The sequence below is a fragment of the Lissotriton vulgaris genome, chromosome 1_1 (assembly GCF_964263255.1).
Source record: "Lissotriton vulgaris chromosome 1_1, aLisVul1.2, whole genome shotgun sequence".
NCBI classification, from domain to species: domain Eukaryota; kingdom Metazoa; phylum Chordata; class Amphibia; order Caudata; family Salamandridae; genus Lissotriton; species Lissotriton vulgaris.
This window is the reverse complement of record NC_141685.1, coordinates 661526649-661541137: the sequence shown is the minus strand read 5'-3', so window position 1 is coordinate 661541137 and position 14489 is coordinate 661526649. Positions and strand designations below refer to the sequence as shown.

At 42.1% G+C, this 14489-nt stretch overlaps 1 long non-coding RNA gene across 1 annotated transcript; it reads left to right on the top strand.

The window, feature by feature from the left end:
* Positions 1-7385: 7385 nt before the first annotated feature.
* On the top strand, positions 7386-11645 carry LOC147747619 (uncharacterized). The gene is made up of 4 exons (XR_015308310.1): positions 7386-7461; positions 7546-7632; positions 7715-7764; positions 8879-11645. It is a non-coding gene; the product is annotated as an uncharacterized LOC147747619 (long non-coding RNA).
* Positions 11646-14489: the final 2844 nt, after the last annotated feature.

The following is a 14489-nucleotide window of genomic DNA, read 5'->3' as shown; positions in this document are numbered from 1 at the left end:
TTTAAAAGTTAAGGTTGTTACAAAAAATCCTAACACTTCAATGGGTTTCCTAGCATACCCAAGCAGCCTTATGCCAGGAGGTTATAGGGTAAGATTGGGAAATTCTTTCATCCATTCATCACCAATAAGAGTGTGCTTAGCACCAGAATCAGCCATAGCATTAATTTCTTTTCCACCAATTACGACAGTGCAAAAGGGAGCATCTTTTACTGATGTATCAATTTCATATACTGCTAGAAGAGACTCATAATCTTCCATGTCACTCATTACTTCCTTAATATTCTCTTCAGAAACCCCTTTACGATCAAAATTTTTGCTTTTGAACTTATTCCTATTCCTACACATTTTTGTGAAATGGCCTTTTAATTTACAATATCTGCATACTTGACCGATGGCAGGACATTTTCTGTCATTTGCTAAATGACCAGAAATACCACACTTAAAACAAATATAGTCTTTTTTTTCTAGAAATTGCAGACCCTTATTTTTGGATTTATTGTCATCTGAGTAAGTTTTTTTGACTAGATTTATTTCAGAGACTTTTTGCTCAGCCAGTTCTTTCAAACCCAATTTCATATCCTCAAAACGATGAGCTATGTCCAAAGCTTTGTCCAAGGTTAAGTCCTCAGTATCTAATAACTTTCCTTGAAGTTTCACATCTGCAACTTTATGCACCATTTGATCACGCAGCATTTGGTCTTGGAAGGTTGAATAGTTACACTTTGACACTAAAATTCTTAAATCGTTCATGAAAGAATCAATTGATTCATTGGGCATTTGGCCTCTACTGAGAAATCTGTGTCGTGAAACCACTTCATTAACCTTCTTGATATATCGTTTATCCAATTGACATATAGCTTCTTCATAGGCATCCACTTCTCCTTCGGTGGTAGATGTTTTATTTCCACTTCGAGGTAAATTACTTAAGACGTGTGTACCTTCTGCACCCAAACAATGTTTTAAAATAGCCAATTTTCTTTTTTCAGTGTTGTCATCACCACCTATTGCCTCAATATATGCCTGGAAACCTTCTTTCCATCTTTTCCATTCCAAGATAGGCTCACCAGGAGAGGCTAGAAAAGGTGCTGGTGCAGAAAAGTTATCCATTTGGATTATATGATGAAATGATAGAATTAATAAAAATAAAAAATAAAAAAAATTGTATTTCTCCCTTTTTATTTTTTATTTTTAATTCCAACTTTATTTTGCACAGAAAGCGTTTAAATATATTTGCTTTGCAGAAGTAGATGTTATAATGGTCAAAATTAAAGTTACGATGTAATGATAGACCAAAACCACGTTGTAGAGTCTGTTCAAAATGGTTTTGTATGTAATAATAGAGTTTTGGTTCCCAAAATATGGCAGCCGTGTGTTTTGACGTTTACACGCTATGCCAGCTCCTTTGCGTGTGTGTGGTTGGAAAATAGCTCCCAAAATATGGCCGCCATACGTTTTGACGCTCCTGCTTCATATGTTATGTAAACGTCAGGGTCTATCATAAACTCCAGGGCTGTGAGCACGAAACAAAGAAATGGCTTATAAATGGATTAAAAACTCACCAGACCTCCAAAACTCACGCGGATTCCAAGAAAAGGGTTGATGTATCGAGAGAAATGCTTCGGTAATCCAAACTGAGATAGAAACTACAAGTTTGAGTGTATTGTTCTCGACGACTCTGATCTGCATTGAGCAGGACTCCAGGCTTTTAAAGTTCGCTTCCGATCGTCGCCAATATGAAAGTCCAGACGAGGCACACAAGTGGTGAGTGAAATAAATATCTATTTATTGAAGAACATTGAAGAGTAAATCTTTTCCATGAGCCTGGGTCGTAACTGTCATCTCTGGAATCACTAGCGCGCAGCGTTCCTGATTCCAGACATGACATCAAGACACCACAGCTGTATAATATGTTTCCAGCCTATCCTCCCAAAGACTTAAGATGGAGAGGTGAAGTTTAGTATGCCTGAACTCACAATTCAATAACTCATCTTTTTGTGAAGGTGGTTTTTGCATGTGTGATTAGAAACTACTCTTTCAGAAGTGGTTGGGTTTTTGTGCTGTAACATTTCTGTGTGTCTCTGCCTGGTTGTGTTTTGACTGTCTGGATCTGGAAGTGATAGGATCTGGGGAATGTCTTAACCCAAAGGAGGAGGTGAGACAGCAGCAGGCTGACCTGCATCTGGAGTGTAGAGGGGAGGAGTAGCCCATGGAGGTGGAGAGGCCTGGGCTGCTGCCATAAAAGAATGGCTCCACCTCCTGCAGAGTGATTAAGGAACCAGCTTCCCACTAATCAAAGGAGAAAGGTATCACTGGCAGGGAGACACCCTAAACTGGTTTGGACAGGGGTCAGTACCTCCCTGAACACAAAGGGGGCCATTAGGATGGTGGGCGGACTTTGCCCGCCTGTCATGCTCACGGTACTTTGGACCACCCGCCATAAGGGCGGGGGTCCCGTGGGGGGTATTAGGATGTGCCCGCAACAGTGGCGGGCGCATCCTGCATTTTTAAAATTGTGGTGGGCGGTGCTCTCAGCACCGCCCGCCACAATGCTAAATTGCATGTATTCATTTCCTTTAAGAGGGACCTTAAGACCTACCTGTTTCCAAGAGTAATGTAGTGTGTCTCACCTGATGAAATGATATGGTCTCAGCGCCAGGATACCCTTTGGGTGACAGCCGCGCTTAACAAGTTTCAATACATTACATTACATTACATTTGCATACACAAAGCGGCAGGCACAGCGCGGTGCCTGCCGCTTTTTGTATACAAATGCTGTGGTGTACCACAGGTACCCCCCATGTGCACCACCCACCTCATCTTCACTTCGGGGGCCCGCAGGGGGCCCCCGAAGTGAAGACCGCCTGTCGATGCCGCCACGGAAAAGCATCTGTTGCAGCCCATCATAATATGGCTGTCGGTGTCTGATAGATACCGCCACCATATTAAACCTTTTCCGCCCCAGTCGCAAGGGGACCGGGGCGGAAAAAGCGGCGACAGTCTTTCCGTCCACCGCAGACCCCCCAGCAATGCTAATATGGTGGGGGGTCATTCTGGTTAGGATGACGGGCGGATTGCCCCCGCCAGGCCATCGGTGGCTACCGCCAGCCTGGCGGGGCATTCCGCCCGCCATCCTAATGGGCCCCAAAGACTTCAAAGATATTTAGGGGTATAAGAACTGGAACCGATGAACGTTGGACTGATCAAGACTGAAAAGGATTGAAACTACTTTGTGGTCAAGAGGAACCTCTGCCAAGGAAGAACAGCTGAAGAGAAGGACTGACCCTTGCTTTGTGTTCTGAGGCTGGCCTGCAGTTTGCTGTTTTAACCAAGGAGAGGCTGAAGGGACTTTGCTGTGTCGGATCACTGACATAATATCGAATACAAAAAGATTGAATTACCAAAACATCGAAGAAAAAATATAGTATGCAAAAATATCGAATTCCTCTCTACAGACAGGTAAGTACAAAAATATCGAATCAAAAATATTGTTTTAAAAAATGTAGTTAGTCAAAATATCGAATTTTTTAAAATGTTTTAAAATTAATTCATAATTAATGAAATAATAAATATAATTACCTAAAACATACTTAAAAATACTTAAATAACCTTAAAATTATTAAATAATTAATTTAAGTTAAAAAACATACAATTTCATTTTTAATACATATATATATATTAACATAATATTAATACAACATATAAAATATTATTATAGTAGGATAACGGGAGGGTAACAATTACTATTACCACTCCAGTGATTGCAACAGTAGGGAAAACATTGGATAGCGTAGCGGTAAAAATTACTATTCCCACTCCAGTGAGTGCAACAGTAGGGAAAGGGTTGGATAGCGTAGGGGTAAAAATGACAATTCCCACTCCAGTGAGTGCAACAGTAGGGAAAGCGTTGGATAGCGGGAAGGTAAAAATGACTATTCCCACTCCAGTGAGTGCAACAGTAGGGAAAGCGTTGGATAGCGGGAGGGTAAAAATTACTATTCACACTCCAGAGAGTGCAACAGTAGGGAAAGCGTTGGATAGCGGGAGGGTAGAAATTACTATTTCCACTCCAGAGAGTGCAACAGTAGGGAAAGTGTTGGATAGCGGGAGGGTACAAATTACTATTCCCACTCCAGAGAGTGCAACAGTAGGGAAAGCGTTGGATACCGTAGGGGTAAAAATTAATATTCCCACTCCAGAGAGTGCAACAGTAGGGAAAGCGTTGGATAGCATAGGGGTAAAAAGTACTATTCCCACTCCAGAGAGTGCAACAGTAGGGAAAGCATTGGATAGCGGGATGGTAAAAATTACTATTCCCACTCCAGTGAGGGCAACAGTAGGGAAAGCACTGGATTGCGTGAGGGTAAAAATCACTATTCCCACTCCAGGGAGTGCAACAGTAGGGAAAGCTTTGGAAGGCGGGAGGGTAAAAAGTTACGATTCCAACTTCAGCGAGTGCAACAGTAGGGAAAGCGTTGGATAGCGGGGGGGGGGGGGTTAAAATTACTATTCCCACTCCAGTGAGTGCAAAAGTAGGTAAAGCGTTGGATAGCGAGAGGGTAAAAATTACTATTCCCACTCCAGAGAGTGCAACAGTAGGGAAAGCGTTGGATAGCGGGAGGGTAAAAATTACTATTCCCACTCCAGAGAGGGCAACAGTAGGAAACGCCTTGGATAGCAGGAGGGTAAAAATTACTATTCCCACTCCAGAGGGTACAACAGTAGGGAAAGCGTTGGATAGCGGGAGGGTAAAAATTACTATTCCCGCTCCAGAGAGTGCAACAGTAGGGAAAGCGTTGGCTAGCAGGAGGGTAAAAATTACTATTCCCACTCCAGAGAGTGCAACAGTAGGGAAAGCGTTGGATAGCGTAGGGGTAAAAATTACTATTCCCACTCCAGAGAGTGCAACAGTAGGGAAAGCGTTGGATAGGGGAAGGGTAAAAATTACTATTCCCACTCCAGTGTGGGCAACAGTAGGGAAAGCGTTGGATAGCGGGAGGGTAAAAATTACTATTCCCACTCCAGTGAGTGTAACAGTAGGGAAAGCGTTGGATAGCGGGAGGGTAAAAATTACTATTCCTACTCCAGAGAGTGCAAAAGTAGGGAAAGCGTTGAATAGCGGGAGGGTAAAAATTACTATTCCCACTCTAGTGAATTTAACAGTAGAGAAAGTAATGATTTAATATATTATTAAAAATAAATTAAATATCAATACCAATAAAACATTAATTATAATGAATTGCTAATTTAATATTATGTAATAATTAATCAAATTATAAATACAAATACATATTAGTTATTAAAATTAATAGCCAATTAACAATTAATTGCCAATAAATAAAAAATCAATACCAATAAATAAATAAAAATTATTTACTTAATTACAAATAAATTACTTCCCACCCTATTCCCTTATAAACCCACAACCCGCTACAGAAAATACATTAATAAAATTAACATAATTATAAATTAATCAATTAATAAAAAATAATTACCAATTAAAAATTAATTAATAATTAATTCAAAATGAATACCAATGAATAAACAAAAATATTTATTCAATTACAACTAAATTACTTCCCACCCTATTCCCTTATAAACCCACAACCCGCTACAGAACTAAAATGCAAAATTAAATTTAAAAATAATCAGTAATTTCTAAAAATTAATATTTAATTTAATATAATTAAATTACTTCCCACCCTATTCCCCTATAAACCCACAACCCACTACTTAATTGAAGTACGCAAAAATTAAATAACATAAAATTAATTACTTAAAATAAATTACAAAAAAATACACACTTTTCATTTATACACTAACATACAAAAACTTTAAAAAATTCGATATTATTAAAAATTCGATATATTTTAATACCTATATTTTATACTTCAATATTTTGACTTTCTATATTTTAAAAAATCGATATTATATTACTTACCTTCAATTCGTTATTTTTAACCACTATATTCTGTCCATTCAATATTTTGACTTCGATATTTTGGTAATTCTATATTTTGAATTAGATATTTTGTCTTGTTACCGCTGTGTCCTGTGTCCCCCTACTTGAAAGGGCTTTGCTGTGCTGTGTCCCAAAGTAACTTATCCCCAAGGGCCCAAGGTGAGCTGGCTCCCTGTTGCGAAAACTCAGGAACACAAACGTTTCCAGGAGAGTCTCAGCGATGCTGTGTGCGTGTGCTTTATGCAGCCTGAGACCCTTTTAAGAATTGCTCTGTGATCGTGGGCACCTGAAGTCTAAGCGAGTCTCAGCGATGATCTGTGCATGTGCTTTTTACAGCCTGAGCCCTTCGTGAAGATTGTCATGTGATTATGTGCACCTGAAGTCCAAATGAGTCTCAACGATACTGTGTGCATGTGCTTTGTGCAGTCTGAGACCTTCGTTAGGATTGCCCTGTTATCGTGCACACCTGAAGTCCAAGTGAATCTCAGCGACACTGTGTGCATATGCTTTGTGCATCCTGAGACCTTCGTGAGGATTGCCCGGTTATTGTGCACACGGAGCTCAAGTGAGTCTTAGTGACGCTGTGTGCGTGTGCTTCTGGCAGCCTGAGACCTTCGTGAGGATTGCCCTGTGATCCTGTACACCTGTAGCTCAAGGGAGTCTCAGCAACTCTGTGTGCGTGTGCCCAGTTGCAGCCTGAGTGCTTCACTATCGCAACTGCCTAGAATACACAAAGTCGCATAATCGCATTGGAGGCCCAAGTCGAGAGAAGAGGAGAAGAGAGCGAGTTTGCACCCCCCAGGGCTGAATGATAAAATTTAAATGTTAAGCTTTTTATGATGATACTGATGACAATGCTGTGTCATGATTTAAAGTTTATTGCTCATGTATTTACATTCATGTAATTACTGTTATTTCGACGTGATCATTGCTTTTTTGTGAGGTTTCTCAGGCTCATGCAAGATGAATACTTTGGACAGACATCACACACACACATATATGGGACACTATATTTATTTTGCAGCTTAAGTACATGTATTAGGTATCAGGCATCATCCGGAACTAGTATTTTTTCATTAGTAATATTATGTTCCTTGGCATCGTTTTTTTAGTTATTTATTTGGCTAGTGGTTAATGGCATTTACTTTTGACAGGAGCGGATTATAACACTTCTGTTTCACAGGAGTTTCGTTCTCTAATGGTTCAGCTCTTAGAGTATAACTCAGGTTGTTGGTTGTGACATGTTCAGTAGGAGTGAGAGTGGATTCATAGTGATAAAGCTTTTTACTTTTTGAACATTGGGAGCCATCTTTAGTGAGCTAGAGGCTTTCGGGGTGAGTCCGTTTTTTATGTTGGCAACATTGCAGATAAAAAAGGAGGGAGAGGTTCTCCCATTCGTTGAAAACGCGTGACGTCAAGTATAGACGTTTTGTTGAGACGCTGGCAGTTTGAAGATCGAGTGTGGAGTGATGCCGAGTGTAGAGATTACATTACAGATACAGGTAACTGCTGCGGTAGTTACACATTTATAAGAAATGTTTATAATTAGGTACGGGTGAGTGATTTATGTCATACTTACTTTGTAGTTTTGGCATATTAACGAAACATCTTAGTGGACACAGAGCAGTCGGAGGCTCGCAGGACAGAGAGTGGATTACTACACTAAGCAGCCGGTGAGCACAAGATGCCTTATTTCATTTATACGAGCAACAGAGTTATGAAGGGCAGCAATAATAAGAGTTGTATTTTTTCCAGCATAACCACGTTTCTGTTTGGAAGGCACGAGATAACAGCGTGCGGAGAAGGTGAGAGAGTAGTAAGCACGTATGCATGCTGTACGTTTCAGGAATTGACACAGGTGGTTCGAGTCTCGCATTTTAAGCATGGCATGGAGCGCACTCTCGACAAATTGTAGGTTCTTTTGGTGCACTGTTTGGATTTCAATTCATGTTTCATGAGCACGATAAACACAAATGATCACGATCATGTTGGGACCTGTCCGGTCTATCCCTTTCTTTTATTCTATCAATGTTTGTAACAATTTGAATTACAAGAGAATGTTTCTGTTAATTACAGCATTTCCCCTGATGAAGGTTCTTACCAAAATGCATTGGGATTCCGCTACATGATAACAAATGAACTGCATTTTGCGAATTTTTTGAACTGTTGGAATTTTGAATTTTCATGAACTGAGTGGAATTATATCAAGATATGAAGAATTTCTGAACCGGATAACAGTTGTTTGTGTATTATAGGTTACTCGCAAGGATTGTGGGCTAAAAATTTGAACGCATTTTATGAAAGTATTGTTTAAAAATATTCATAATCAATGATAAAGGTAATAATAGCGCTGTAGTGGGCCAGTGAATAGTGCGTCTCAATCAACCGGTTTCGTTGTTTTTGGACCTCAACAGATCTGGACATTTTAAAATGCGCCAGAATGGTTGAAGCCAAAACTTCCTTAGCAGGAGCAGCACATCACAGATACAGAGTACATGGGTCAGTGATTCCTCTCCCTTCGCGCAGAGGTGACATTGTCTGTCAGTGTCATCAATGTTCCTTCAGCCATACCAATAGGACTTGAAAGGAACTAATCTGAAGTGCAAGTCCTTTAGCTGATGTTTCATAGTCTAGTTGATGGGCAAAAAATGTTAGAATGGGAGGGACCCTGGCTCGTACAACCAAGAGGCTAACTCTCTGTGGTCCAATTTCTACACAGCTTGTACATCACGATCCATTGATATTAACCTAGCTTGTATATTCAGCAGTTTAGCCACCACAAGTCCCAGCAGGCTGCTTGTTCAGATTGCTCATGCTTTAAGTGCCTCGAGCGTTATTTTTGTACTTGTTCCAATATTTTGTTGAGTTACTTATAGTGCTTTTTAACGTGCTTACCTCCTTCATCTGCTTGCTTTTCAGGCTGAAGGCAAGGAACTTGGATTTTAATATCAAGTGCTGTGAGGCGAACCCAAACTCTTGCTGGACTTGAGCATTTGATGTGCAATTTGAATCCAAAAATGCTATTCGATAGTAAGAAGATTGTGCACTGTCCAACCAATAGACCATTTTATCTCTGTTTGCCATGGCCCTGTCGGCAATGATGGGGAGGAATTCTCACCCTATTACCTTCAGAAGAAGGGCTATATCTGGATTCTTCATTGATTTTGTGCACTTTATAGAAATCCCATTCTAAGGAGTTTACTGCCCCCTGTTGGGCATTAATGTGTGTTGCCTAACGGCCTCTGTGGTCCAGCCAACCCCCAGTTATTTTAAAGGGTCTACCGCCTCAAAGGCCTTACTCTCAATGGACCTTATCCCCTTTTTACCAGTTTGTGGGAGCTTATCATTCACTTTGTTTTCAGTACATTCACTTTTAAATGATTGGCCTTGCAGTAGGCAGATTGGACCAGATGTTGGAAGCGTAATAGCAATCGCAAAGTTGCAATTCACAGAATTTCTACGTTTGCAACCGCAAAATAACCCTGTGCAATATAGAGAGTGAAAATTCCAATTGCAAAGTAAGGAATCGCAAAATACCAGAGAAGTCAATTAGCGATTCCTTATATTGCAAATTTAACCTACCGAGTCCCAAATTGCGTCTCACAAATTGCGAGATCACAAATAATAAATCGCAAAAAATAGCGATTTCACCAGAAATCGCAATTTGCAAGTCGCTAATTATCACCAACTGAAAGCAGGTGGTAACCAGGTGCACTGTGTTTAAACAGCCCCAGAATGCATAATTTTCCACACAATGGCAGCCCTGTATGTCATAGCAAGGAGGATGCGGATGCAAGCAGCAGCACAGAGGATGAGGAGGCAACAGAAGCGCATATACAGAGTGCGCATTACTCTGTTCCAACTTACAGAAGAAGAAATACATGAGAGGTACAGGCTTCACTCCACTTCCATCCTAGACCTGATATGTGACCTGCATCAGATACGCAGGGCGAACTCAATTTCACCACATGTGCAGGTCCTTTGTTCCCTGCCCCTACTTGCATCAGGTAGTTACCAAGGGGTGATAGCTGTAGCTGGAGAGGTCTCACAAAGTTGCCTGTCACACTTCTTCAACACCTTCCTCAATGCCATGCTTCAAAGAATGCAACAGTACATCCAGTTTCCCACCACTCAACAGGAACTGCATAAGACCAAGATGGATTTCTATCAGATGGCTCAATTCCCACATGTCATTGGGTGCATTGATGGGAAACATATTGCAATCTGCCCCCCTCTGCTACTGAGTACCTATATCAGAACAGAAATCATATCATTCAATCAACGTCCAGGGCATTTGTGATGCGTCATACATCATAACTGATATAGTAGCAAAATTCCCAAGAAGTACACATGACTCCTACATCTTCAGGCATAGTGGAATCTATACACATCTGACTGGGGGGAAATTTGGAGAAGGATACCTGCTAGGTAAATGCATGTGGTACACTATGATGTATACCTTGGATGTATCTGTAGTTGCCCATAAGTCTAAGTGGAATGTGGTGGAGCGGACATTTGGACTCCTGAAGAGCAGGTTTCGATGCCTCCACAAAAGTGGAGGTGCACAGCAGTACCGCCCCAAGATATGCTGCGAAATCATTGCTACCTGTGCAATGCTAACACAACCTGGCCACAAAGAAGGGAACCCCAGTGAAAATAACAGATATGGCTTCAGAGGTTGAGGAATGGCCTCGGCCACATCACAGAGCAGCAGGTGTTGTAGGAGCCGCAGATGGGAGACGGACGTGCTGAGATCACACACCACTATTTCTAAGTAAATAATGACACAAAACCAATACTGATATTTGTATAATGGAGTTCTATTGTCCTTAGATCAGGCAATATGTATGCACACCACCTTACAATACTGGCCTCTGTGTGCCTTGAGTTGCCCATCATGTCATGTCAACACTGCATGCACATTGACAACCACTTTCACTGGGTCACATGAGTTACCTCACCCAGCAGTGCTTCGCTCAGTGTTCACACTTCCCTCCCTTGACAACTGTTCTGCTGATGGCCCTTAACTTGCACTATGCCGACTGGGCTCAGCGACAGGTGGAGTAATGCTGCTGTGGCTGGTGACCACCTCACTGTCTCCACCATCCCCAGACCCTGTGGTAGCTATGTTGGGTGTCTGGAGCAGTTCAACATCAGTGGTGATCTGCACCAACCCCAGAGCAAAATCCTGGTTGCAGTGGGCCATTTCCACTTGCATGGCAACTGTGTGGCTGCTCAAGAAAGCAGTAGCATTGCATAGGCGGTTGACCGCCTTTGTGTATCCACCCATGCGCTGTTTTTCACGGCGCACTTTCACTCTGCATGTTGCTGCATAACTGGTGTACGGTCACAGTAATGTCCCTCATGCACTCTGCATTGGCCCTATGACCCTCAGCAACAGTGGTGTTCAGTTCATTAATGCCCTCCTTGGAGCTTCCAGGGTCTCCTCCACTCCCCCCTCCATCTCCTGTAGTGTTTCCACAGTGTACCTGCTAGGTCTTGATGGTGCTGTAGGTTTGACATCAGTGACTGTCTGCAACTTTTCCTCCCCAATGTGTTGTTGCTCATGTGTCTGCCTCTCTTCTGCCTGTGGCGCAGGTTTGCCTGTGGATACAAGAGTTCATTTACTGAGTTTCTTTGAAGCATTTGTATTACATTAAATTTACATGATTTGTATTGACACTAACAGTTCTCTGCTTGGTTATTGACTGCTGTGAGGCCCCTGCGATTGTGTTCACAAATGTCACTGCTATGCTATTTGAGTTTTGGGAATACATCTCCCATGATGCATTGCAGGTTGTTATCAAAATGTGGGCTGGAGTGGCATTCTAACTTGTTCATGGGGGATTGGGGAGGGTGAGGGTTCAGGACAGGCTGTACATGCATCTTACCTTGTCTGGTGTTGTCTCGGGCTGAGCAGTCCACGTCTCCTATGCCACTTATGCTCTCAGGTTGAAGGGTGGACTCCACCAATTCATCCAGGGGTGTTGCTGCAGGCTCTGTGGATGGTCTGCCACCTGCCTTTTTGGCTTGCTTCAGCCTATATGCTACCCTCTCCTTCGCCCTGGAGCACAAGTCGTACTAGCGCTTCTTCAGGTCGTCGATGGAGCGCTTTGTGACCCCAATGGAATTGATCTTGGCTTGTATCTCCAGCCAGATCTTTCTCTTCTGCGATTCGGGTACATGCAGTGATTTCTTGCCAAATAGTTGGTCATGTGTCTTCACCACTTCCTCAATCAGGACCCCCAACTCATTTTCACTAAACTTGTGCTTCCTTTTCCTTTCTGCAGGCTACTTTCCCTTCTCCTATGTGTCCATCCTGTCAGTTGGTGTCTGCCTGAACACTCATGTGCAGCTCCTGTGAGTGTGCTCCTGCTATCTGCCTCTCCCACAGCCTCAGGCACTCAGAACCAACAGCATGGTTGTGGCCACTTCCTGTCTGTGATCTGTGATGTCATCAGAAAGCACCTGAATAGCAGATTCGCTAACATGCAAATTTTTTAAAATTGCGATTATACAAATACAGAATCGTTATTTTAGATATGGTATTCAGGATAGCGAGTTTTAGGAAATCGCCAATTATTTGCGATTTTTTTTAATTTTTTTTTTTTCTGAGTGGTTTGCGATTTCTTAATAGCGATTCACTAAAAATTGCTATTAAGGACTTGTTAAACCGATTTTACCTACGTCTGGCCCTAAGTGCATAAACGAGCCTCTGGAGGCCAGTCGGTGTTTGGTCCAAAAAGACTGTGTGATCAGCATACTGGAGTGATTGAATTTTGAGACTGGACAATTTAGATGGAAATTTCTTTACTGCTGCCAGGTTGTATGGAAGGTCAGCCAGACACAGATTAAACAAGAGTGGTGCTAGTATGCAGACGTGCTTCAGGCCTTTGTTTGTCCAGATTTTCTTCATATTGGTCCATCTGGTGCTGACTCTTATCTTTACACAGATGTCAGAGTAAAGGATAATAATGGCTTTAAATACATTTTGAGAGATGCCTCAGGTGTTAAGTTTTGCCCAAAACTTAGGTTGTAATACACATTCAAATGTTTTAAAATTGATGAACCTGGCATAGAGGACCTTGCACTTGGATGCCATTGTGGCTTTAACCAAGTGAGCGATGCAGATGGGGCTGTCTTTAATGTGAAAGCCAGTTTGAGTCAAGGGGATAAGCTTCCTTTCCTTCACCCAAACCTGGAGCTCCTGGTTTAATATGCTAGCGAAGCACTTCCCTTCGGTGTTGAGGAGCGTGATCAGCCAATAGTTTCCTGGGCACGATTGTGAGCCTTTCAGGAACCAAAAGTGTGCTCATTCATGTTTCAGGAATGGCGTCCAACAATAAATACTCTTGGAATAAAGGGGCCAATAATGAGGCACATTGGTATGGGCCCATTTGTATACCATGCCATGTCAGGGATACCACTTGGGTTAGGAGCACCCACTCCTTGCATTGACCTGATGGCTAATGCTATTTGGGCCTAGCTTATTGATAACGTATCTGAGGAGTCAAGGTCAGGTCACCCCATAAGCCACTTAGGGCCCTTCACTAGTGTCTTGAGCAGGCTGCTGTCTGCTGAGAGATCTATATAGAGATCTTTGATTTAGGATTCCCATTCTCCAGATATAATGTTGGTAACGGTCATCTGCTGATTTGAGTTGGAGCATTTGTTGATCCATAGCCAGAATTTCCTCTGATCCCTGGATTTCCTTACCTCTTGCAAATCAACCCATCTCTGAGCTTCCTCTTCCCTGCTTTGGACATAAAGGACTTTTGCTGTATTCTAGGTGAATTGTAACAACCTGAGTTCGCAGCCGTTTCTTTACTCCCCTTGTCTCTACTGAGCTTCCTCAAGACTTTATTTAAGGTTATTTTTAAGGTCGCTGTTTGATATTTTTGTATTCGCTGCAGAGTTGGTGTTTGCAGAAATCTTGCCATTTTCTGGCCTTTCCAAGATTCCTAGATGTTTCCTTAGATCAGCCAGGATTTACCAGAGGTTTTCTGTAGTGGTTTTAGTGCTTGCTCGCTGAGTCATATCCAGGAAATGGTCCACGATTGCTGCTTGTCCTTCATGATTTGCCAAATACCATTTTATTTTCCTAACATGCTAGAGCTCTGCTTGGTTGCCCAGGGCTTTGTTTTAGGGCAAGTGGGCCGTGATGCCTGGACTTCACAAGTGAGAAAGCGTGATCACAGGTCAAGAAGGGGGTGACGTAGAACTTGGTTATGCACTGGAAATGGGCCTGAGACACCAAGGTGTAATCAAGGGCAGCCATCATGAAGTAGGAGGTTTGTATGTTGATTGCAAGTGAATCTGTGCTGAATCTCCCATTTAATGAGTTCAGTTTTAGTGGGTTTAGGAACCAAACCAGGACATTGACGTGTTTATCAGATCTTTGGAATTGCTTGTTGATCAGGGGCCGATATTTGATCAACAGTGGCCACAAGTGGGCTGATCAGCTCTGTGGGGATAAGGTTTGATTTAAAGTCTCCCATCATAACCCACATAACATATGAGTGTAATGCTG